Below are 23,152 nucleotides of genomic sequence, written 5' to 3'. Positions count from 1 at the left end.
TAGCAATCTAAATGAACGTGAGCACCTAAGTCTGTATTTGGAAAGGGTTTGAGGGATCCCCCCCCCCTTCAGAATGGGAGTTAGTATTGCAGAAAGCATTATCAACTATTATGAGGAACCTCTTTACTTGAAAGCTAGGAACTCAAAGTATTCTTTTTTATAATGCTGACAAATTCTGACTCCAAAAGATGGTTGTGAAATAATCTCATGTCCTTCCTTCTTGTTTCCAACTGCTTCACAAACTTCTAAGTCTCAAACAAATGTGGGGTAAAAGGCAGGAGGTAGCTCCTCATATTCTCCCATGAAATGTGGGTCAACACTAAGCCAGGTTTCTACTGAATTTCTCCACTGCCCTCTCTCCACTCCTTACATACTCTCAGGCCTGGATACTATGGCACCAAGACAGCAGGACTTGCATATCATGAAGGAGATCCCTTTGCTTCATTCACTTTTATAGTAGCCTCAGCCAGAGGCCCTACCATAGAGTGGTATCTTATTGTCCTTCATATTCAAAGATACTACTGCTAATATCATACACTCAGTTTTAGAGCATCTTAGAGTGGGCCCATAGTGATAATTCTAGTTTAACTGCCTCATTTTAAAAAATGAAGAAACCACACACTAAACTGGTACTAGCTCATATCACTCAGTAAGTCAGGGACAGAACCAGAGTCAGAACCCACTTTTCCTGACTTCCAGTCCAAAATCTTTCCCTTTGCTTAGAGCGATGCTTAGCATCCTCCTCAGAATTTGGGCAGCTACTTTTCCCTGTGTTCTCTCCAGGAGCTCCAAAGGGATAATAAAATGTACTTTGGGCCTATGTAGAGTAAGTTGGAATTAATATTAGCAAAAACCTGTGAAAATAGGATGTAAATGTTGTAGAGTTATAAATATACTTAAAATATTTAAAATCTCAATGTGTATTAAAAACATTTTAAATGCCTGGAACTGGAGTCTAAGAGAGTTGTCAGAGGTAATAAGACATTAAGTGATTTGCCTAGGGTATATATTTAAGGCAAGTCTTGAACCATAGTCTTTCTGTATATATGTAATCTGAGCTGTGGGATATATATATTGCAACTTCAGCTTTTGATTTTAGTGTGCATACGTGGATTATTAGTCTCATCATACAAATGGAGAACTGAGATATTCATATTGACTAAAGACTCTGAAATGTCACTAGTAAAATGAAAGAGAAGGGAAAAAAATCAGTGGAGTCTAGGACTCCTTGAAGCTTTCATTGCCCTAAATAGCTATCAAGTCCGTAGCTACTGAAAGCTTATTCCATACTGGGTATGGGTCTACCATCTCAGATTCATTTCTCTCTGGCTCTATTTTTTTGCCTTCTGAGCATGATGGTGCCACTATCATTGTTTAGTAGCATGTAGAAGAAGATGTTTGGTTGTTTTGTGGATTTAGGTAGTCTATATAATTTCTACCTAGCTTGATGTACTACCTTGGTAGGGTCTCACCTTACCAGAAGTTAGCTTTCTTCATATTTTTGTGACTTTATTATTTCTCTTCTCCCACTCTTCATATCCATGTATATAACCCATCTGAGTTGAGGGATAACCATGATAATATCTAACATGTCCTAGGTGGGAGTGGGGATAATCAGTGTATTATGATACACTGGATTTGGAATCAGAGTTCCTGGATATGAATTTTGTTTTCACTACTTAATACCTGTGACCTTTACCTCTGACCTGTGGCAAATCACCATCTTTGTGTGCCTCAATTTCTTCATCTATAAAAAGAAAACCAGAAAGAAAAGGTGATTGATATGGGACATCCAATAAACTTAAAGCTCCCTGAGAGCAGATTGTATTTGAAACATATACCTAGTATGGAAGAAGTTTTCAGTGGCCACAAACTTGGAACATTATTTTTGGAACTAGTACCATGAGATGTTCTCTAAGATTTCTTATAGTTCTAAATCCTATGATGCTTTGGTATTCCATGAAATGTGCCATTTTGTATGAAACATGGCAATATTCCAAAGGTAGTTAAATGCCATTTTTTGGCAGATTCAAGTTTTCCAAAACCAAAAAAGGTTGGATAGGACTTTTATGTTATTATGGAGTAAAGTACTGATTATAAAATCTGAGTCCTAGAGCTAGGAGGAAACCTGATAGTCATCCAGTTCATCTCTCTGCCCAATAGGTGACTCATATCCTTTATTACAAAAAGATTCATTTTCTTTCATGAAGTGTTTTTCTTTCCCCCTTGCCCACCAGCATTTGATTTATAGTGTTTTTTTGAAGTTCCAGATATCAGTGATGGCTCTTAGTTCTTTAGTTTGGATAATAATCTTTTGTCATGGAATCTGGTATTTGAACTCTAGCTTTCCCAGTTGGATTTCTCACCCATAAGGTTTTGCTGACTACGGTGGAGACCACAACTTCTTGAATGCTTCTTTTTGTGTATATACAGGGTGCTCAGATATAGCCTTTAAAAAAATTGACTTTGGCTAATGCCTGTAATCAGTTAACCTAAGAGATTGCACTGAGCCTAGGGAATTGCCAAGTTTCTTGTTGGATTTCTGACATTAAACTTAGATATATCTATAAGGAGTGAATTCACTCTCTATCCTGGATGCTCAAATTAGAGGTGCATATAGTCTATTGTATATCTTACCTATGAGGCTGAGAATGGCATGTACCCCATCACATTGCACCTGTGGCACACTGCTGATATTGTTACTCATTTCTTAAACATATATAGTCACATACAGGTCTACACAATAATGTACCAAAACATGAATATACTTAATTCTTTTTTTCTTAAAATGAATGTATTGATTTTTCCTTTCTATTTTATACTTACATGTATGTGCACAGGCATACAGACACACACACACAATCTGTGTCTTGTTTGACAATGATCAAAACCTTTACAAATCTCTTTATCAAGACAAACAGCCAATGATGTAAAAGGAGGCTTTGACTCTTCCCCTCTAGTTTAGCTCCATTTTTCTAGTCTTTAATGGCTCTTTGGTATGCAAATTTCATCTTCTTGGAGTTGTTTCCTTATAGAATGAGATAAATCTTTCCTTGTTTTGTAGTCTGTTTACAATGGCACACTTGCTTTTGGTGGTTGTTGGTCAGCTACATGTCCAACTTTTATTTCTTTAATTTTTAGCACTTATTATTAATTCCCCTCATCATTTTAACCTCTTCCTTCTGAACATAGTCTGATTTGTCTTCTTTCTAATGCTTAAGTCTCTCTTAAGGAATATGGTAGCTCACTCTCACCAACCTTCTTATAATAGAATAGAAGGAGTGCACAATTTTCTTTTTTATAATACGCTGTTGTTTAGCTTGTTCTCTAAAGACCATTGTGCTAATCTGTTATATTTGCATTTTCTTCTATTCTGTTTATTTATTTTTTTTTGTTCATTCTTTTCCCCTTCTTCACCTTTGTCACACCATTCCTCTGTCCAAATTTAGTTGGTGCATCTGTGGATTATTTTTCCTTTCTTCTTCATGTCCCTTTGATTATTCTTCTCCTGTAATGAATTCATGTGGAACCTAGAACCAGGATAGGATATAATCAGAAGAAAGTCTATTTTGTGTTTTGGATTGGGTGGCATGGTTCATTATTTTAAAATAAAGTTTTAGACATCTTTTCCTGTAACAAGGGAGAAAAAAATCCATCTTTTCTTTTTGCAGTTTTGATCTTGGACTCATTTATAATCTTTGCTTTTGGTCTTGAAAGGAGGTGATGGGGGAGGGTAAGATAAGGGAAGGAGGGGGGAAAAAGAGCAACCAAAATGCCTCATTCACACATCTTCAAGTATATGCAAGTGATTCCATTTGCCTGCTACATTTCTCTCCTTTTTTTTTTCCTGCTCTACAGAAACCATCCTCAGATGGTGGGTGTTCCCATTCTGAGGGGCAAGGCTAGCTAATTATTGGTTTAAATGGGTAATTCTGAGCTATGAGGAGGAAGTTTGAGAGTAAAGCCCCGGCTGTAAAAAACACATACCTTTACTGAGATTTTGTGCTATTGGTGCTCCAGTGATATGTTTAATGCAAACATATCAATTTGTCTAGGAGAATTACAGAGGGGTGTGAAGAAAGAAATTAAAAGACAAAACTAAAATGGAATTGAAATAGACAAAAAACTCCCAACACAAAACAAAAAACACATCAAGGAAGTATGCTTCATTATCTATTTTCTGAGATTGAAATTGTTTATAGTAACTATATTGAGTTTGGGTGCCTTTTAATGGATTATTTGGTTTCAATTATTGTAATTGTTATGCATATTTTGATTCTGTTTATTTCACTCTGTGTTGGTGTATCCAAATCTCATGTTTTTTTTTTCTGATTTTGACTTATTTGCCAATTATTATGGTCATCAGTTATTATCTTTTGGCTTTCTCTCTATGTATATGTATACACACATATAAAAATTCCCTTTCTTATCTTAGATATAAAACATTTAACTGAGATATTTGTTTTTCCCCCAGTAAGAAATTTTTCTATTTTTTGTTGCATTGATTTTGTTCTGGTAAACAAGTTTTTAACTTTACATAATCAAAGTTGTCTATTCCCACTGGTTTTTAAACAGACCTGAAGCAATAAATGCTTATTTTGGCAACCACTTCACAGAAACATAATTTCTGGTGCATGGATTGAATTTTGTCAGTCTCGTTTCTTTTCATTGATGACTGTAGGAGTTTTATTTAGGATTTATAAAAGCCAAGGAGGTGTGGGTGAGGAAAGGGGAGAATGTAGTTTCTTTTCTCTTTTTCTATCAATATAATTTATACCTTAGAAAGCTGCTTTTTAAAAAACAGGGTTAGAAGCTCTCCCTGTCCCTTATTAAAACAACAAAAGCAAAACTTCACTAGCTTTGGATTGTAAACAAGCATTAAAAATAATTCTTGGCTCTAGGCAGGGGCATATATTCAATACTTTGAAGTCTGTCCCTAGACTTAAAGATAGAAGTCTCTATATATGGAGAGAGAAGAAAGTTTGGGAACTAAAAGAACACTGAACTTTTCATTCAGATGCAATAGTAGATGAAGGCAACAAAAATTCAGTTAAATAAGCACCTGTCTTATCTTTTTTCTGACAAGATGTTCTATTTCCCAGAGAAAGCAAACAGCTGAATTCATGGCAGATAGTCCTCCATACTACATAAAAAACACCTGGCAGTTGTTTTCATATTAGTTTAAATGGCCTTCAGAAATGTAGGTCCAGCTGGATTTGTTTTTTCATCCTTGCTGATAAGAGGGCTTGGAAATTTGAGAAAATAGACCTTTCCCCTGCTGCTTAGAAACTCTATGGAAACAGTTTTTTGAAGGATGGAGAAAATGAGAGAAAACAAGATGTATGTTAGGTCTCTGGCCAGCTGTCATTTAAATATTGAAGGCAGGAACTAGAAACAGGTAGGTTCCTCAGCAACCCTTCCTTGATCATATATTAAAATAACCTTTCAGTTTGCTAATTGTGTTGCCAACCTTTTAGAGAGAAGATGGGAGTAAGGTTGATAGTATTAGAAGAATGAGAACCTTTGGCATTTCCCCTCTTACCTTTAGGTCCTGAAGTTTGGAACTTCACTACTGCATTCATAAGAAATGGCCTTGCTTTGTGCCATTTAAAGAAACAAGGAAACAGCTCCTCATTTTCTCCTTAGTCTAAGCTCAGGTGGTAACTTTCTTTTGAGGTTTTAAGTAAGGTTTCCCCTTTGATTTTTGTTTGGAAAGCATGTTAGACGGAGAACCCATCTTTGGAGCTCCTGGTTGTGAGATGCTACAAAAATGCATTCTTTAGGGTGAGGGTATTCTATAATAAATAGCACTATCTCTCTTAGCTCTAACACGCAGTGCTATCACTCCCTATTTCTCTGGGCTGAGGTGAATGGATTGTGTATTTCATTAGAATCTCCAACCTAGAAGCATCAAGTATCTTTCCTTCAGTCTTAAAACCAATCTATCAAGCTGTATGGGGTTGATTTTCTTTTGGGAATACTATGGGCCTAGCAGAGCACTCCTTGCTTGGTTGGCACATCACAGCAAAAGTTGAATGTGCCCTTTGGCACCTGGGTCAGTTGTTGCTTTATTTTCCCCAGCTTGTGTTTCCAATCCCATATGCTCCTTTGTGTTATTTAGTTTCTTTCTATGAGACAGTTTTGATATTTGGAAGTTGATGGATTGTTATCATACCCTGGAATGGCACCTTGAGTCTTCCTTGGCTGGCCAAGAATAAAAATGCCATCAGGGGAACTTAATGTTTGATATGGCTTGTAAAAGCACTCACCATTCAGAGTGCTTGAAGGGTTTTTGTCAGCTCTTTATGAGGTAATGCATACACCAAAGAGACCAAACCAAACCATAATTTGAGGTTTGCCATAACAAAAAGCCCAATTCAGAATTGAGATGGGAGGGGAAGGGATGGATCAGTTTGATAAGAAAGGTTTAAGTAGAGGTTTGGTTTCAGCTTGTCACAGTGACAAATAGGGAGCGGGATGGCTCATTTCAAGTTTAGGTTGTCCTTTTCTGGAACTGACTGGTGGAAGGCTATAACTGAGATGTGGGATGGCAAATGATGGAGAGGAAGAAATTAGGTTTTTAATTATGTGGTGTTGGAGCCACTATGTGTGAATATTTTTTCCCCAAGTCCATATAGGTCCCCAAGAGCAATGTCTTATATTCCAGTACAAAAGATGACATTGCTAATGGCTTGTTTTGTGGAGGGGGCCTTCAGAAGACACTGGCCTGCTTCCTAAAGGACAAAAGTAGTTTTTCTTAATGAGGAAAATCAGGTCTGATTCTAAGTCTGAAATATGCTCAGTTTCTAAAGAGGATGGGACAGGTAAAAACCATGAAGAAATGGTAAACTAGGATAGGAAGATTTTCCTTTTCAGAGCAGTGGTTTTAAACTCGATTCATAGGAATTATCCTAATAGTGGGACATGAAGGCAATTTAATGGTGTGCATGCAGTAAAAGCATGTGTTGGTACCAAATCCTATCCCTTGGTTAAAGGTACATTTCTCTCAGGTAGCTAAGTGGTGGAATGGATAGAGCTCCAGACTCAAGAAATCCTGTATTCAAATCTAGTTTCAGATGCCTACTAGTTATGGGAACCTGGGTAAGTTGCCTAATTGCTGTCTGCCTCAGTTTCTTTACCTGTAAAAAGGGGAATAATAATAGTACCTACCTCCCAAGTTTATTTTGAGAATCAGATAGCATATATATAAAGTACATGGAACAGTGCTTGGCATGTAGTAGATATTATATAAATGCTAGCTATTTTTATATTATTCTTGATCAAAGTAGAGAGCTTTTGGAGGAACAGGGAAGAAAGCCTACTATTACTGAAGGAAAAATTATTCTGAATATTCTAAGTCTCAGCTGAATTGATGACCTGAGACCTTTGGAAGGGATTGAAATTAGTTTTAAAATTGTTAGTCATCTATATTTTTAATAAGGACATTAAAAAAGCACATTTAAGCACGGTGCATTAATGAGAATATAACAATAATGGTGATAATAGATGATAACCCTGCTTGGAATTTATTTAAAACCTTCTATGGTTCTAGTTGCTTCTTAATCATTTTCCAAAAGCCAAATGATACACAAATTGCTTGTAAATTTAAGTGAGAAAACTAAAAAAAGGAAGAAAACCCCCATTTCCAGAGTATATTGTATTGAACTCTAGTGTAGTGCTTGCAGGTTCCTGAAGAGGTATAAGGTTGCATAGGTTTCTTCACTAGCTGCACTTTTGATCAATTGGAAAGGCCTGTGGTGGGTCTGAGCAAGCTGCAAGACATTATAGAGAAGGATTTTGATGAGAGTACTTCCAAAGAAATGTCTGTGGCTAAATGGTGATATGTGGATCAAGTGGAATGGAGTTAAAACTGATGAGTAGCTCCTGTGATGCCATTTGTATTCTTTCAGTGTCATAGGAAAGCAAGGAAGGCTTGTGGTTCATTGGGTGAGTTCCCTGTGAACTGACGGGGGAACATAAAGAGTTGCAAATGAAGTACAGGAATGGTTGGGTTGCTGTCTTTGTAATTGGAGAGAAAATTCATAGTAACAAGATCACAGATTCCCCTGGAATTAATTGTTAAGTAGTTTTTTTTTTCTTTGATTAGGCTGTGTAGAATAGTGTCTAGAGAGCCTGCTTTGGGGCAAGGAAAACCTGGGTTAGAGACCTGCCTCTGACACATCAGGACTGTGTCATTCTGGGAATGTCACTTAATTTCTCAGCTCTTTCCTAGTCTAGAAGTTGTAGAGGAGATGCCAGTTTCATCCCAGAGTTCCTCAGACCAATGAATTTCCTTATACTTATTTGCTAATATTCTTAATGTCCTATTTCCTAAGATAAATAGAACAACTCCCCTCCCTCAATTCCTGTGACATGCTGACACACCTAAAAAATCAAGGCTTCAAAATAAGGATCAATATATTCCCATCATCTCTTTCCCTAGTAAAGGAAGAGAGGACAGATTCTCTTTACCCCTCCCCAAATCCCCTGCAAATGCCTTTCTTCTCTGTTGTTTTCTCTTATACAACATTTCAAATAGTGAAAGATGCCTGCTTGCAATTCTATTGTTCTAGAAAAACATTACCTTGGTTTCATAGCTGTCTTCATTATCTTGAGGAATCTCTAAATTCTTGTTTCCGTGGTGCTTGATTAGACATAGATTACTCAAAATGCTGCCAATCGGTCAGACTTTTACTGAATACCCTCTAGAAATGGACCTGGCACTTTATCAATCCATCAGCACTTGATGAATACTCACTGGGTAAAATCAAAATGTGTATGATCTTTTGGGAACAAAAATGTTTAATGGCACCCAGAAACTGTCATATGGCACCCCAAAATAAAAGTGGAGATAGGGAAAAGTGTTTCTATAGGGCATGAGGCATCCCAAATAGGAAATTGTTTTTCCCTTATGCCCAAATATTATTTAAGTTTATTGAGCATCTGCTATGCCTAAGATGCTGTCCTGGGCCCTCTAGCTAAGACATAGTCCTTGCCTTGAGAAACTTACAGTCTAGTTGTAGTCTTCAATATGAGAGAATATAAAATTGAATACAAGTAGAATAAACTAAATGCTGTAGGAATATACAGAAGCTGTAGAAGGTCTTGAATGTCAGGTTAATGAGTTTAGATTTTATACTGCAAGCATCAGGGAGTCATTGAAGCTTCTTTGAGGAAGGAATGATATGTAAAAAGATATGCTTAAAAATACTAAGATGGCATGATATAGAGAAACTTGCCACAGAGAAATAGTCTATGAAAGAAGAAATAAAAGCCTGGATAAGAGTGGCTGCTGTGGGACTAGAAAAGAAGACATAAGTTTGAAAAAGAACACAGAGGAAGTATTGATTAGACAGTAATTGATGATGTGGAGAAAAGGAGTTGGAAGGAATCAAGGGTGATGCCAAGTTTTTGAGCATCAGTAATAAGAATAATACATTCAGCCAGGAGTACTAATCCTAAGCTGGGTACCTGGTGGGATACAAAAATACACTGACCCAGGTCTCAAAGAACTCATAAATGGGGACACCAGACCTCTGCATATTAAGTAATCACAGAATAATTAAGTGTGAAACTGTGATAACAGTTCCAAGTATGGCAGAAATTTAGAAGAGTGAAATGAACATAGGTTATGATGGCCCAAGGAGCCCTTCCTAATAATCTAGTCCTTGAAGGATATGGAGGAGAGGGAAGAAGTAGGACATATTTTTTGAAGGAATCCTCCCAACACCCCAAGAAAGAGAACCTGAGGTCTGTAATTCAATAGACCTTATGCAGTGAGCCTGCAAAAAATTATGATGCCTATGAAAAATTTTGACCATTCTAAATATGGCAAATGATTTCTGACAATCCATTCTAGTTTCATACTTATGTTTTATTATAATTTTGGCTGCCCAACTACCCACAGAAATGAATCTTTCATGAAAATACATCTTCCTAAAGTTCTATAAAATGGAACTGCTGTAGGAATATGAGAATATGTTCCTGGTAGTGTTAAGAGGGGAAACAGCCGGAGAAGAGGAGTGGCATGTGTAGGAGTCAGGGAGGATTGTTACCCCAATGGCACATACCATTTTGTTTTATTTTAATTAAAAAAAATGCTTACCTTCCATCTTACAATCAATCAATATTGTGTATTGGTTCAAAAGCAGAAGAATGGAAAGGGGTAGACAATGGGGGTTAAGTGATTTTCCCAGGGTCGCAGAGATAGGAAGTGTCTGAGGTCAGATTTGAACCCAGGACCTCCCATATCTAGGACTGGCTCTCAATTTACTCAGCTGCCCCCAATACCTACAGTTTTCAACAAAAAAAGTATCATAGATGCTCATTGCATTCTTCATTGGTGAATGGGATTGAATCATGGCAAGTGGTTGTAAGATCAGTTCCCAAGAAAGGGGTTCTTAACCTGGGGTTCATAGACCACCAAAGACTCTATTAAAACATTTCATGGGTTCCATTATTATTATTACTAAGCTCTGATTTCCTTTGTAACCCTATGAATTACTTTTATGCATTTAGTAATATTTTTGAGAAGAGGTATATATGCTTTACCAGCTTATCAATGGGGTTGTGATGCAAAATAGTTGAAGAACCCCTGTCCTGGAGATGTTTTGCCCTTTTCCCTCATTTTGGTTGTACCAGCTGTGACTACAGTTTCTGTGATAAATAAAATGCAACAAAATTGATTTCTTTTTAGCAAACTATTCCATGGAATAAAAAATGATAGCAACTCAAGATGATCTAGGCATTTTTTTAGTTATATATTCTGCAAACAGCACAGCTAAGTGCTTGTGTAGTGAATAAGAGTGCAGGTCCTTTAATCAAGAAGACTTATCTTCCCAAGTTCAAATCTAGCTTCAGTCGCTTTCTAGTTGTGTGACCCTGGGCAAGACACTTGACCCTCCTTGCTTCAGTTCTTCATCAGCAAAAATGAGCTGTTGAAGGAAATGGCAAACCATCCCAGTAGCTTTGCCAAGGAAAACCCAAATAAGGCCACAAAGAGTTGGACACAACTAATATGAATGAAGAACAACAAAAATTTTTGCAATAAGCAAATTCCAGATCCTGTTTTAACTCAACAACATAGCTTAAATCCTATTATTTGGACTTTGTTTCCTATTCAAAATACTCCTACAAGGTACTGGTTTTGTTTGCAATTTGTTCTTAAATTACTATCATCAACTTTGTTCTGCATAGTAGCTATCTGCAAATCACTTATCTGACTGAAAAGTTTTTTATCCTATTAAAACTAAATTACTAACTTTCAAAATAGCAAGGTGTAGTGGAAAAAGGATTGGACTTGGAATCATAGTTGCTTGCCCAGACCCTAATTAACTTCATGACCATGAACAAATCATGAAGTCTTTTTGGGCTTTACTCTCTTCATCTGTGAAGTTCAGTTCAATTCAACAAATACTTATTCCACATTACTTGTTATAAAGCTGGGAACTGTAGACAAAACCACCAAAAACTGAAATCATACCTGCCCTGAAGGAGCTTACATATTTCTCTTTTTTGTCTTGGAGGTGGAGTAGGGAAGAATATAAAGAGATAAATCTATAGAAACAGCTAGCAGTAATGCTAAATGATATTGCATATATTCCCAAAGTTTTAGGGCTGACAAGAGGAAAATATTTTATTTGGATATGTCTGTTTTTACCTTCTTCCCCCACCCCAAATATTTGACTTGAATTTTTTTAAGTCTTTGCCTTCCCTCTTGGAATCAATACAATGTATTGGTTCCAATGCAGAGGAGTGGTAAAGGCTAGGCAATGGGGGTGAAGTGTCTTGCTCTGGGTACCACAGATAAGAAGTATTTGAGGTCAAATTTGAATTCAGGTTCTTCCATCTCCAAGCCTGGCTCTCTATCCAATGAGCCACCAAGCTGCCCCTCCTTTGATCTGAATCTTCCAGAGTTCAAGGATATAAGTAGAAGTAAGAAGGGTCAGTTTGCAAACAAAGAGTAGGGTACTATGTATATCCTGCCATTGCAGATATCAACATATAAATCAGATAGGAATTAGTTTATATTTTTTGGATGATTTCCATTTTACTCCATCCATTCCAAATATATCTTTTTGTTCACTGCAGTTTTCACATTGACATTTTCCATGTTCAAGAATAACATTTAATTCCTTTTGAAATGTTCTTGGGATGAGAATCTTAATTGATCAGGGCAGCTCTGAAGGCCAAAATGGTGCCTAGTTAACAGTTTGAAGAGATGGCAAAGAACCTTCTGGTGCTTGTACTTTAAAAATCATTTCTTTCCCATTTTGGGGGAAAGGGAGAAATAGTTTGACTAAAATGAATGACAGTTCACTGATGCAGTCTATCTCCTGACTGATAATTATTCTATCATATTTCATTAACACTTGGCTGTCAAATCAAGAACTTGTAAATGAGTTCCTTGGGCAAGTTTCAAAGAATAGAAAAAAAAAACATTTCCTAGGAACTTCTAAAGGTCAGACTAGCTTTTCAGAGGAGGTCAGGAAATTTTCATGATGTCAAGATTACTAGGCAAATGAACCTCTGGGTCATTTATGTCAAGTATCCAGGCATTTGTGTCTCCCACTTTAAATCTTTATGCTGGCACTGAAAAAAATTATTGGAATAGTAGAACTACAAGGAATGAACACAAACACACACAAGTCTGGGACAAATTGTTACTTAATTTTTAAATATTTATTTTAAAAATGTGTAGCAGTGTAAAACTCCATCTTCTTTTTATCTTGTGACAGTTGGATTCAAAGCCTCCTTTACCATTGACTAATTATTTGATCTTTATGCAGGTTATTTAGATTCTCTGGGTTTCAGTTTCTTCATCTATAAAATGTTTGTATTAGTTCTGCAAACTGATCTATCTTATTATAATCTTGGGAATGAGAAGATATGGCCATTATTTTTCTCACAATCCAGGTAGATTAGGAAACAGAGGCTCAGAGATGTCAAGAGACTTGTCCAAGGCAGAACCATATTTCATACCCAGGCCTTTTGGTTCAAAGTTATTTTAATCAACTGTATGGCTTCCTGTATCATCCATAGGAATCCTTCTAGCATTAAAATGCTATAATTATGCAGTCCTTAATTTACACCCCCATGAAATCTACTCTATGTAACAAAGACACTCTAAATTAAATGATACACAAATGTCTCTGTACTCCTTGATAACCAATTTTTATAGTTATCCTTTATTCTTAAGTCACTTCATTTTCTTTGTATATTATCATTCCCTCTCCCTTGCCTCCCACTGGTGAGCTAACTCTTGTTGAAATGAATAAAAAAGGTAGAGAAGAAAAATGTGATTTAGCAAAACCAATGAAGCTATTAATGGGTTCTGCCAATATATGCAATATTCAGAGACGTTTTTTCAATTCTTCTTCAGAACAAAGCTTGGTTATTATCATTATACAGTACTAAATTTAAAGCTGGTCTTTCTTTTTGGTGGTTCTTTGCATTTAGATCATAATAATGCTATGTATTGTTTTCTTAGTTCTGTTTACTTTGCTCTGCATTTGTCTTCCTATCTTTTGATTTCATTGTTTTCATTTTTTATGGAATAGTGAGTGATATTCTATTCCATTCATGGTACCCATGTGATATCAAGAAATAAAGAAGGACCATTGGTGTGTTGGGCTTTTAATTTGTTTTGTTTCCACCCAATTATTATCTTCTAATAGTAAAATTATTTTGTATGGCTATTTAGCTATTACTGCTACTGCCAGATTTGAAACACGGGAACAGTTCTCCATATATACTTGACTAGATTTTTAAAATACCATTTTAACCTTGAGTTTTAGGGGATTATGTGTGCTTCTCTGTTTTGCTGAGACTGTTATTTTATCTGAGGTTTCTACTACTGTGAGGAGGGACAGAAAACCCATACCTAGAGTGAGATCAGAAAAAGCTACCCTACTCATAGGGAGGGAGTACCCGAGAAGACCTTGCAGAAAGCAGGAATCATAAGGCAAAGGGGAGCAGGGAGTGCCTGAAGGCTTGCATGTAAGGAGATGAGGTGCTAGAATAGCAATTAGGTCACTACTACCAGATTAGAGAGTATATTCAGGATGGAAAGGAAGATGGAAGATTGGAGTCATTTGGTCCCTCTGACTCAAATCTTTCTCCTTTGAAATTAATTTTCCAAGTAGTTGTCAAAATGATACCACTAAAGTATGTCTCTATGTTATGTCCTTGCTCCAGTAGCTCCTAGAATAAAAATATAAACTCTCCTGGCATTCATTCTTCTTGTTGAGTCATTTCAGTCATTTCTGACTCTTATCCTTTTGAGGTTCTCTTGACAGAGATATTTGGAGTTGGTTTGCCATTTCCTTCTCCAGCTCATTTTACAAATGAGGAAACGGAGACAAACGAGGTTAAGTGACTTGTCCAAGGTCACACAGCTAGCAGGTATCTGAGGCCAGATTTGAACTTGGAAAAATGAGTTCCACTGTTCCTCCTACTTGCCCAAATCAGCAGCCCCTCCTGGTATTTAAAAGCTTCTGAATAATGGCTCCATTTTATCTTTTGAGGTTGTTTGCTTGTGTATTACTCATGTTCATTAACTCTCCATTCCAATATAACAGATCTATTTGCTGTTTTTACACAAATATTTCATTTTTCATCACACATTTGCAGACTGTTTCCCATTCTTGAAACACACTTCCTTGCCACCTCTGCCTCTAAGAATCTCTAGCTTCTCTCAAGGCCCATCTCAAGCACCACCTTTACTAAGGCTTTATTTAGTGATTCCTCTAGTTCTTAGTGTGAATGCCCCAAATGGCTCCTCATTTACTCATCTGGACACATGCTGCCCCCTCACCCTAATGGAACCCACTTGAGGACAAGAACTATTTAATTTTAATATTTTTGTTGCCAGAACCCACTATGGTGCCTGGTAAAGAAACCTCTCCTGGTCTTCCTTAATGCTAGTGCCTTCCCTGAGTGATTTTCTCCACCTTGTACTGTATATATCATGATAATACTTGGTCATTTGCACTTTGTCCTCCAACTCCCATTGTGAGATTTTTGAAGAAATAACTTTTTTTTTTTACCTTTTCTGTTTCCCCAGTGCCTGGGACACACGAGGCACTTAATAATATTTGTTGACTAGGTACTTAATAAATGCTGGTTGAATGAATTAGTATTCTTTGAGGGTGGCATTTCTACTTCTCCATTCACACAAGGAAAAGAAACATCAAATGGCATGTTTCACTGCAGAGACTCCATGCTGACTCTTTGTATTCTTCACCAGTAATTTTAATTCAAACAGTCATCCCCCAAATGCTTGCTTTTTCTTCACATATTCAATTTTCCTGAATGTTCTTTTATAAAACAAGCAGTTAATGGTGTCACCTGCTAGGCTTTTCATTCAGTGCCTTTTGGTGCTCTGGAAATTTGGGTTACATCTTTCATATTCCTTGTTCTTTTTATACATATGTTTCTAGCTTCATACTCCAAACAAATTAATATGGATCTGTTTAATACAAAGTAGAAAAACCATCCCATTCTTCAGGAAAGCCATCTAAACACCTTGGCTTTCATCTTCTTATATTGAATTGCAAAATTTTCATTGAAAGACAAACTTATTTCAAAGGTTACACCTGCCCCCTCCCACCTTCATTTGAAGGAAGAATGAGAACATTTTGGGGGATCTCTGAAATTCTTCCTTGGTCATAATTGTTATTCTTTCACTTAACATTTTTACTAAAATAAGTGGCATAAGCCTTATTTTATTTCATTGACCCAGTATCTCTGGAGCAGTCAACAAATGTTTTTTAAGTGCCTATTATGTGCCAAGCAAGCATTATGTGTTGCAGTTATGAAAGACAAAATCAGTGTTTATCCTCAATGCCTTACATTCTAAGACAGAGAAAATGTGTACACATATAAGTATTTCTACAACCTCAACTGGGAGAAATGAATGAGTCCATTTGTTTGTTGTTTGTTTTTAAAGCCCTTACCTTCAGTCTGAGAACCAATATTGTGTATTGTTTCCAAGGCAGAAGGGCAAAATGGGCTAGGTAAAAATGGGGATTAAGTGAGTTGCCCAGGGTCACAAAGCTAGGAAGTGTCTGAGGTCAAATTTGAACCCAGGACCTCCTGTCTCCAGGTCTGGCTCTCTACTCACTGAGCTGCCCCTGAATGAGGCAATATTTGTAAAGCACTTGAACCTGTCACATAGTGGGTGCTTAATGCCTCTTAATTTAATGTCACATTCTATATTATGCTAGCTTCAATTTTGAGGAGCTCTTATTTCTTGATGCATTAAAAATGATACTGTATTTTATTGCATAATTAGCCATTTTGCAAGTGTTTCCAAACCTTTGTTAGGAAATGAAGCCACCTCCTGTGAGCTTATTAGTTTTTAATGCTGCCTAAGAAATAGATGTTTTTCATTAAGCATAAAAAGAAATCTAGATTGCACTAAATGACAAATGTAGCATTTAGAACACAGTGACAAATGGGAGATAATGACTTCCCCCAGTAATAAAATAACCTGGTTCTTTATACTTGTTATCTCTAAATCAGTTTGTATAACTTTTCCCATATTTTTCTGAATTCCTCATCTCTTTCACTTCTTATTATACAATATTTTATTTCATACAAACTCCATGGTTTGTCTAACTTTCCACCAAGCAATGGGCACCCATTTGGGCTCTACCTTTGTTGCTACTATTAAATGTGCCCTCTTGAATATATTTGTGTAAATGGGATCTTTCTATCTTTGACCCACTTTGGAGTGTAGTGATCAGTAATGGAGTAGTTGGATCAAAGGATATGAACAATTGATGGATTTTTTTCTTTTATAATTTCAAATTGCTTTCCACAATGGTTGGAACATTTTATAGCTCTGCGTACAGTGTGTTAACTTTTGGTATATGACTTACAGGGGGATAAATGTATGCCCATTTGTATATGCCTTTTGTAATGGGTGATGACTTTAAATGTAGGAAAGAATCCCTTCTTTTGGCTCTCCATGGCTGTTTTTTTTTTTTTATTCCTTCAACTTCTTCCCTGGTCTGTCTCACAAATCAATAGCATGGTAAAATGGAAGATGAAAGAATATGATTTGAAGAAAGAAAAGCTGAGCAGATTACCTAAAATTACTTATTAGATTCAAAGTAAGGAACAGTGTTGTGTGTATATATAAATTTTGTTAGAATATAAAAGGATTTCTTCAAGACAGGATTCTTCTTTGAAATCTGCAATTATGAGTTGCTTTCATATTGGTGACTAAATTGAGAGCTCAGACTGTTCCTAATTCCCTGAGGCACATGTTTCTAGGGAGTGGAAGTCTGAGTAGGTTAGTACATTGGGGTGACTTGGGCTGCTGAAGATCATCTTGAAGATATTGGGCAAATAGTGTGGGAGATGAGCCCAAAGGATAGATCAGGACTTAAGATGGGAAGGATGGAGATGAAACCTCATCTCTGTTATGATGTTGCTATAGGCCAATGTGCTATTGAACACAAGGATAGTTATCATTTTTAAGGTAGAAGAAAAATACATGCTAATTAGCTTATGCCTTTTCCCATTAGTTATTTGATCCCAGGAGAATATGGTTCATTAAATTTTTGATTCTGGAAACTGTTATTTTTTTTTCAGTTAGAAACAGGAAAGAATGAACACTTTGATTATTGCCAAAGACATTAAAGAAACCAAGGTTTTCCACTGCATCCTGAGCCACCACCAGTTGTCTTGACTTTTTTTTTTCTTGACTCTGGACTTCAAGGACTCTTAAAGAGAGTGAGGCTGAGGCTGCTGACTTTAGGCAGCTCTGTCTCACTTAAATTTAATTTATGTTTGAGTCAAAAGATATTATTAGTGATGTCATTTTGGTCCTCTTCCACTATGAAGGATAATAACCAACCATCACATACCAGCCATGTATGAGGAGTTGTGGGTGGTGCTAGGAATGCAGAGATGAAAATGAAAAAAGTTATTGCTCTCAAGGAACTTTCATTCCATTGAAGGATTCCAACATGAATACAGATAAGTACAAAAGATGGACAAAGTAATAGGTAATTTCAAGTGTGAAAGAAGACAATTTGAGGGTGTTTAAAAAAGATCTCAAATTGCCTTCCTCAGTTTCCCTTCCTGTTTAGTTCTCTTCAGCACTTTAGGAATCTGAACATTTTCTCCAATTTGCTGGACTTCAATATAGTTCTGTTAATGGCAGCAGTGTGTGCTCTGAAAGTAGTTAAGAATTATTTTCCTTAAAAAATTGGACCATGAGGGGATGCCCTCCGAATGGGGAATGGCTGAACAAATTGTGGTATATATTGGTGATGGAATACTAACTATTGTGCTCAAAGGAATAATAAAGTGGAGGAATTCTATGGGGACTGGGACAACCTCCAGGAAGTTATGCAGAATGAAAGGAGCAGAATCAGGAGAACGAACATTGTACACAGAGACTGATACACTATGGTACAAATGAACATAATGGATTTCTCTACTAGCAGCAATGCAATGATCCAGGACAATTCTGAGGGATTTATGAGAAAGAAAATTATCCACATTCAGAGAAAGAACTGTGGGAGTAGAAACGCAGAAGGAAAAGAGCTGCTTGATCACATGGGTCGATGGGGATATGATTGGGGATGTAGACACCAAGTGATCACCCTGGTGCAATTATCAATAATATGGAAATAGATCTTGATCAATGACATATGTAAAACCCAGTGGAATTGTGCATTGGCTACGGAGGGGGGGTGTGTGGGAAGAAGAGAGAATCTTGTAACCATGGAAAAAATTCTAAATTAATTAAATAACATTTTTCAAAAGCAAAAACAAAATACTTGTCTTTAAATGGAAGTGAGGAGTCATTTGCATTCATGAGAGACCTGTGCAAAGGGACAGAGGTGTTGGGTGGGATGCTGGGTCAGGTTGATATATAGTAGACAAGTCGGATAGAAGTTGAGTGTTTAAAGAGGCATGAAATAGCTGAAGATTGGAGAAGTTGCTGAGGGATTGGTTATGGAGGGCTTTAAATGCCGGGCTGAGGATTTTATATTTTATTCTATCAAAGTCTCAGGGATTCTCCTCATTTCCCCTCCACCAGTCTTTCACGAACAGAATGTCTGACACAGTGTATTTTCGGAGGGATGTTTGGAATGCAGATGAGACATCATGTTTGTTCAAGGTGTGAAATGGCATTGACTTGGGGAGAGTTAGAATAATAGCCTGATCCTTTGTGTGATTTCATTTTGATAGGCTTTAGGAAACTGAGTAGCTGTAAATGCTGTTAGCTTACACACAGAGAGAGAGAGCATTTGAGAGCAGGGATTGATCAATGGCTTGCAACCAGGGTAATGAGTTTCTGTACCAGAAGACCCCCCACCCCCACTGATGAAATAATACATTTTTTTACCCTCCTCTACTTGTTTGGGTGGAAAAATATTTCCAGGATCATCCCAACCAAGCCTACAATAGTTGATCACTGTGATTGGAAGCTTTATTTCAGGCAAGTGGATTTTTCGGTCTCAGAAAGTTGGAGAACAAACACCATAAATATCAGGGAATTAAACAACAAAATGGTTTCACTGAGTTAGACAGTGATCATTCAGCTTCCATTGGTATCTTTGATCCTACTCTTTGTTTCTGTGCTTGTTAATAGGCTTGTCTCAATAAAAGGCCTTGTCTTTTGGCTTGTGAAAAAAGACTGAAGTGAATTAAAGACAGCATGCTAAGCTTCCCATTGGATATAAACTATCTTTGCTTCCTCAGTCAGGAGGGGTGAGCTGTCCCCAGTGGGTTGAGAAGCTTAAGATAAAATTAAAGTGCACGTACACCCCCCCACCATGCTCAGATTTTTATGCAGAGGAAAACTGGCTAGAGTGAAAGAATGAGCCAGTTTTGAAAAGCAAGAAAGTAAACCCAGTGGAATTGCTTGTTGGCTGGGGGGGAGGAGAAGAGGGGAGGGAAAGAACATAAATCATGTCACTATAGAAAAATATTCTAAATTAATTAATTAAAAGTTTTCAATTCAGAAAAAAAGGGGACAGGATATATCCTCCAAAATTAATACATATAACCTCTGAGAGGCACCAGTTTATCAGGGCCAGGAAAGCAGTCCTGAATGCTGAGGTTATTTTTTTTTTTTAGTTTTAGCACCACAATCTCTTTTTCCTGGCTAAGTCTACAGCCTTCCTCAGTTCCCCTTCCAGTTTAGACCTCGTCAGTAGCTTTAGGAACTTGAATTTGCTGGATTCACATTATAGTTGTGTAGTTGTGTTAATGGCAGCAGGCAAAACATTGGGGACCCTTCTGGGATTTCTGTTGGCTTCAGTAAATGCTGAATGTTTCCCATCTCTTCTGCTTTTTCCTCTCTCCACCCTCCAATCACTCCTCCCCTTCCCAAACCATCTCTTGCATCTCTTTTAGCACACCTTGAGATCTTCTTGTATGTAGCTCTACAATTTAGTGCTCATTTTTGTCCATTTCATAGATTTTTTCCTTATCACTAGGCTGTGTGGTCCTAGAGGGCTGGGGTCATGCTTTTATCCCCCCCCCCATTTGTATATTTCTTTGGCCAAGGCTGGCTGTGTATGTATTAAATTGATTCCATGTCTTTCTGCCTAAGTTAAATTAAAATGGATTTCTCCTTTGTTCAGTCATTCTTTGGGAAATAGTGGTCTTCCTGATTGGGTTGGCTTTTTCTTATAAGTCCATTGCAATCAAATTTCTAGAAAACAGCTGGTACTCCCATTTCTTATCATCTCCTCTCACTTCAGATTCTTGCAATCTGGCTTCCATCCTCTTTTGATTGTTCTCTCAAACGTCAGAAATGACCCCTTAATTTTCAGATCCAGTGTTTTTTCCTGTCCAGTTCTCTGCCTCCTTGATTTGTCTTAAGAATTTGACAGGGTTGATGACCCTTCCATCTAGATAGCTTCCCTCCCCGCCTTTGGCTTCATAGACATCACTCATTTTCTCTGTTTCCTTATTTGCCTTTTGCACCCTTTAAGGTTTCCCAACATTGTCCCTGGTCTTCCTGGCATTATCTATCTGTCTCTCTAGAGAAATTGTGGTGTCATGGTAAAAGTCTTTAAGTCAGAAGACCTGGCTCTGATAGCAATGTGTGCAAAGCACAATAAGTGAGGTGGAGAAGTCATTTTTACTCAGTTTCACTTCTATCATTTATGTGTAAAATGGAGAAAATGACACGTACTAATTCTTATCATATAGGGCAATTGTGAGTAAAACTTTTAAGGAATTTAAAGTATCATATAAATGTTGTGTTATGGAAATGCTGATCTTTGTCTCTTTATTGAACTTCTGATTTATATATTTTTCTTTCTTCAGCACTTAATACAGTATCTGGTACACAAGAGGAGCTTTTACTCTGATGTTCCACAGGTAGCTTAGACTCAAAATGTCTCAAGCATGTTTCGTATTATGCTTGTTTCTTTCTATCAGTGGCCCTTTTGTTTGACACTTTGATACTATCTTTGATTTTTCCTTTCCTTTAATTCATATCCAACTAATTAGCAAACTCTGTTCATTTTACCATCTCAACATTTATTATGTACCTTCATAACCGCCTAATAAGCACCATCTCTATAATGCTTTTCCATTAAAACTTGCTCTTGGGCCATATTAGATTTGAACTTTTTCACAGACCTTCTCCCTTCTTTACTTTTGTGAGGGGAAATGGAGCAGAAATCAACCAGCAACAGGGAAACAGCCAGGTAAATAATTTAATCTATGAGAAGTGATATATATATATATATATATTTTTTTCTTTATGTGTACATTACACTGTTTTTGTGCATGTAGGCTGAATTTATTTTAAGGAAAATGTTGATGTGAAATTCATCAAAATGTTAGAACCACATCAAATCATTATGTTGATCTTGAAGCCATTTATTCCCAAAGGACCACATAAGTGTTCATACTCTTTGACCCAGAAATACCACTACTAAGTCTATAATCTAAAGAGATCCAAGATAGGGGAAAATGATCTTTTTGTATAAACATATAGCAGCTATTTTCGTGATATCAAAGAACTGGAAAGTTTTTTGGACAAGTCATGGCATATGATTATAATAGAATACTATTGTGCCACAAGAAATGATAAGAAGATTATGAAATAACTTGGAAAGACTTATATGAAGTGATGCAAAGTGAAATCATAAACTCTGAATGACTTAACTATTATCAGTAATTCAAGGATCTGGGTCAACTGTAGGGGACTCATGATGTAAAAGGTTATCTACTACTATAGAAGGATCTGAAAGTCTGAATGAAGATAGAAGCATGCCATTCTTCACCTTATTTCCTCCATCAGTTTTTCTCTAGTGTAAGCAATATATGTTTTGTTTCATAACATGATGAACATAGAAATATGTATTGTATAACAGCACGTGTATAAACTATATCATATTCTTGGGGAAGGAAGAGCAAAGGAGAGAATATGGATTGCAAAATGTCAAAAAACTGTTATTGAAAATTGTACTGACTTGTAATCTGGAAAAATGTTATTTAAAAAACATTTGGATTACATGAGCACTGAGCTTTCTTATAGATATATTCAGTGAATAGTAGAATTAGGATGAGAGAAAGGAGTATGTAATTTGGCCTGGTAAATCTCTATGAAAAGTTCTCCAGTCTCATTTGGTGACCATTTCACTAACTCTTCTCTTTTTTTCTTTTGCCTTTGCTCAGAAGCAATATTTGGAGGCTGAGATGTTATAAAGCTAGCAGGACAGAATATATTTTTAGAAATTAAAAGATCATAAGTTAAGAGGTAGAAGTCACCTTTCAGGTTGAGATGCATATAAAATATCTGAAATTTTTTCAGGCTGAGTTGGGATTTCAGAATAAGGTTTTTAAAGATAAAAAATTGGTTGAAATAAAAAAATGGTTCAACTAATATTTTATGTTTAAAGTAGAATTTTGACTTAGAGAAAATTAAAGCACGGAATGTGAAATAGGTGTGAAAACATTTCAGAATTCTTAATTTCTCTTCTACCAATAGGAGCTTACTTCTTATAGAATCCTACAACAGAAGTACCTTGACCATTACCAGAAACCAGATTGAAGGTTTGAAGTTCAAATATCTTTATTGTTGAGGGTCATTGAATTCAACCACAGAATCAGATGGGTTTTAAAAATGATTCATCTCTGAGGATTTTATGATTCTCAGTGGATT

The 23,152-nt window shown here is 36.6% G+C and overlaps 1 protein-coding gene across 2 annotated transcripts in view; it reads left to right on the top strand.

Annotated features, from left to right (window-relative positions):
- Positions 1 to 23,152, top strand: part of PTPRN2 (protein tyrosine phosphatase receptor type N2) — a 1,540,336-nt gene that overhangs the window by 1,982 nt on the left and 1,515,202 nt on the right. Inside the window, exon 1 of one of the 2 annotated variants that reach the window (XM_056800889.1) lies at positions 4,487 to 5,398. The exons of the other annotated variant lie outside the window; for it this stretch is intronic. The gene's annotated coding sequence lies outside the window, so the exon portion shown is untranslated. Of the gene's footprint in view, positions 1 to 4,486; positions 5,399 to 23,152 lie in introns of those variants that run through there. 2 annotated transcript variants of the gene reach the window in all.

Source organism: Monodelphis domestica, chromosome 5 (genome assembly GCF_027887165.1).
Source record: "Monodelphis domestica isolate mMonDom1 chromosome 5, mMonDom1.pri, whole genome shotgun sequence".
NCBI lineage: Eukaryota > Metazoa > Chordata > Mammalia > Didelphimorphia > Didelphidae > Monodelphis > Monodelphis domestica.
Note: the sequence above shows the minus strand (reverse complement) of the source record. Positions and strands in the feature narration are given on the sequence as shown.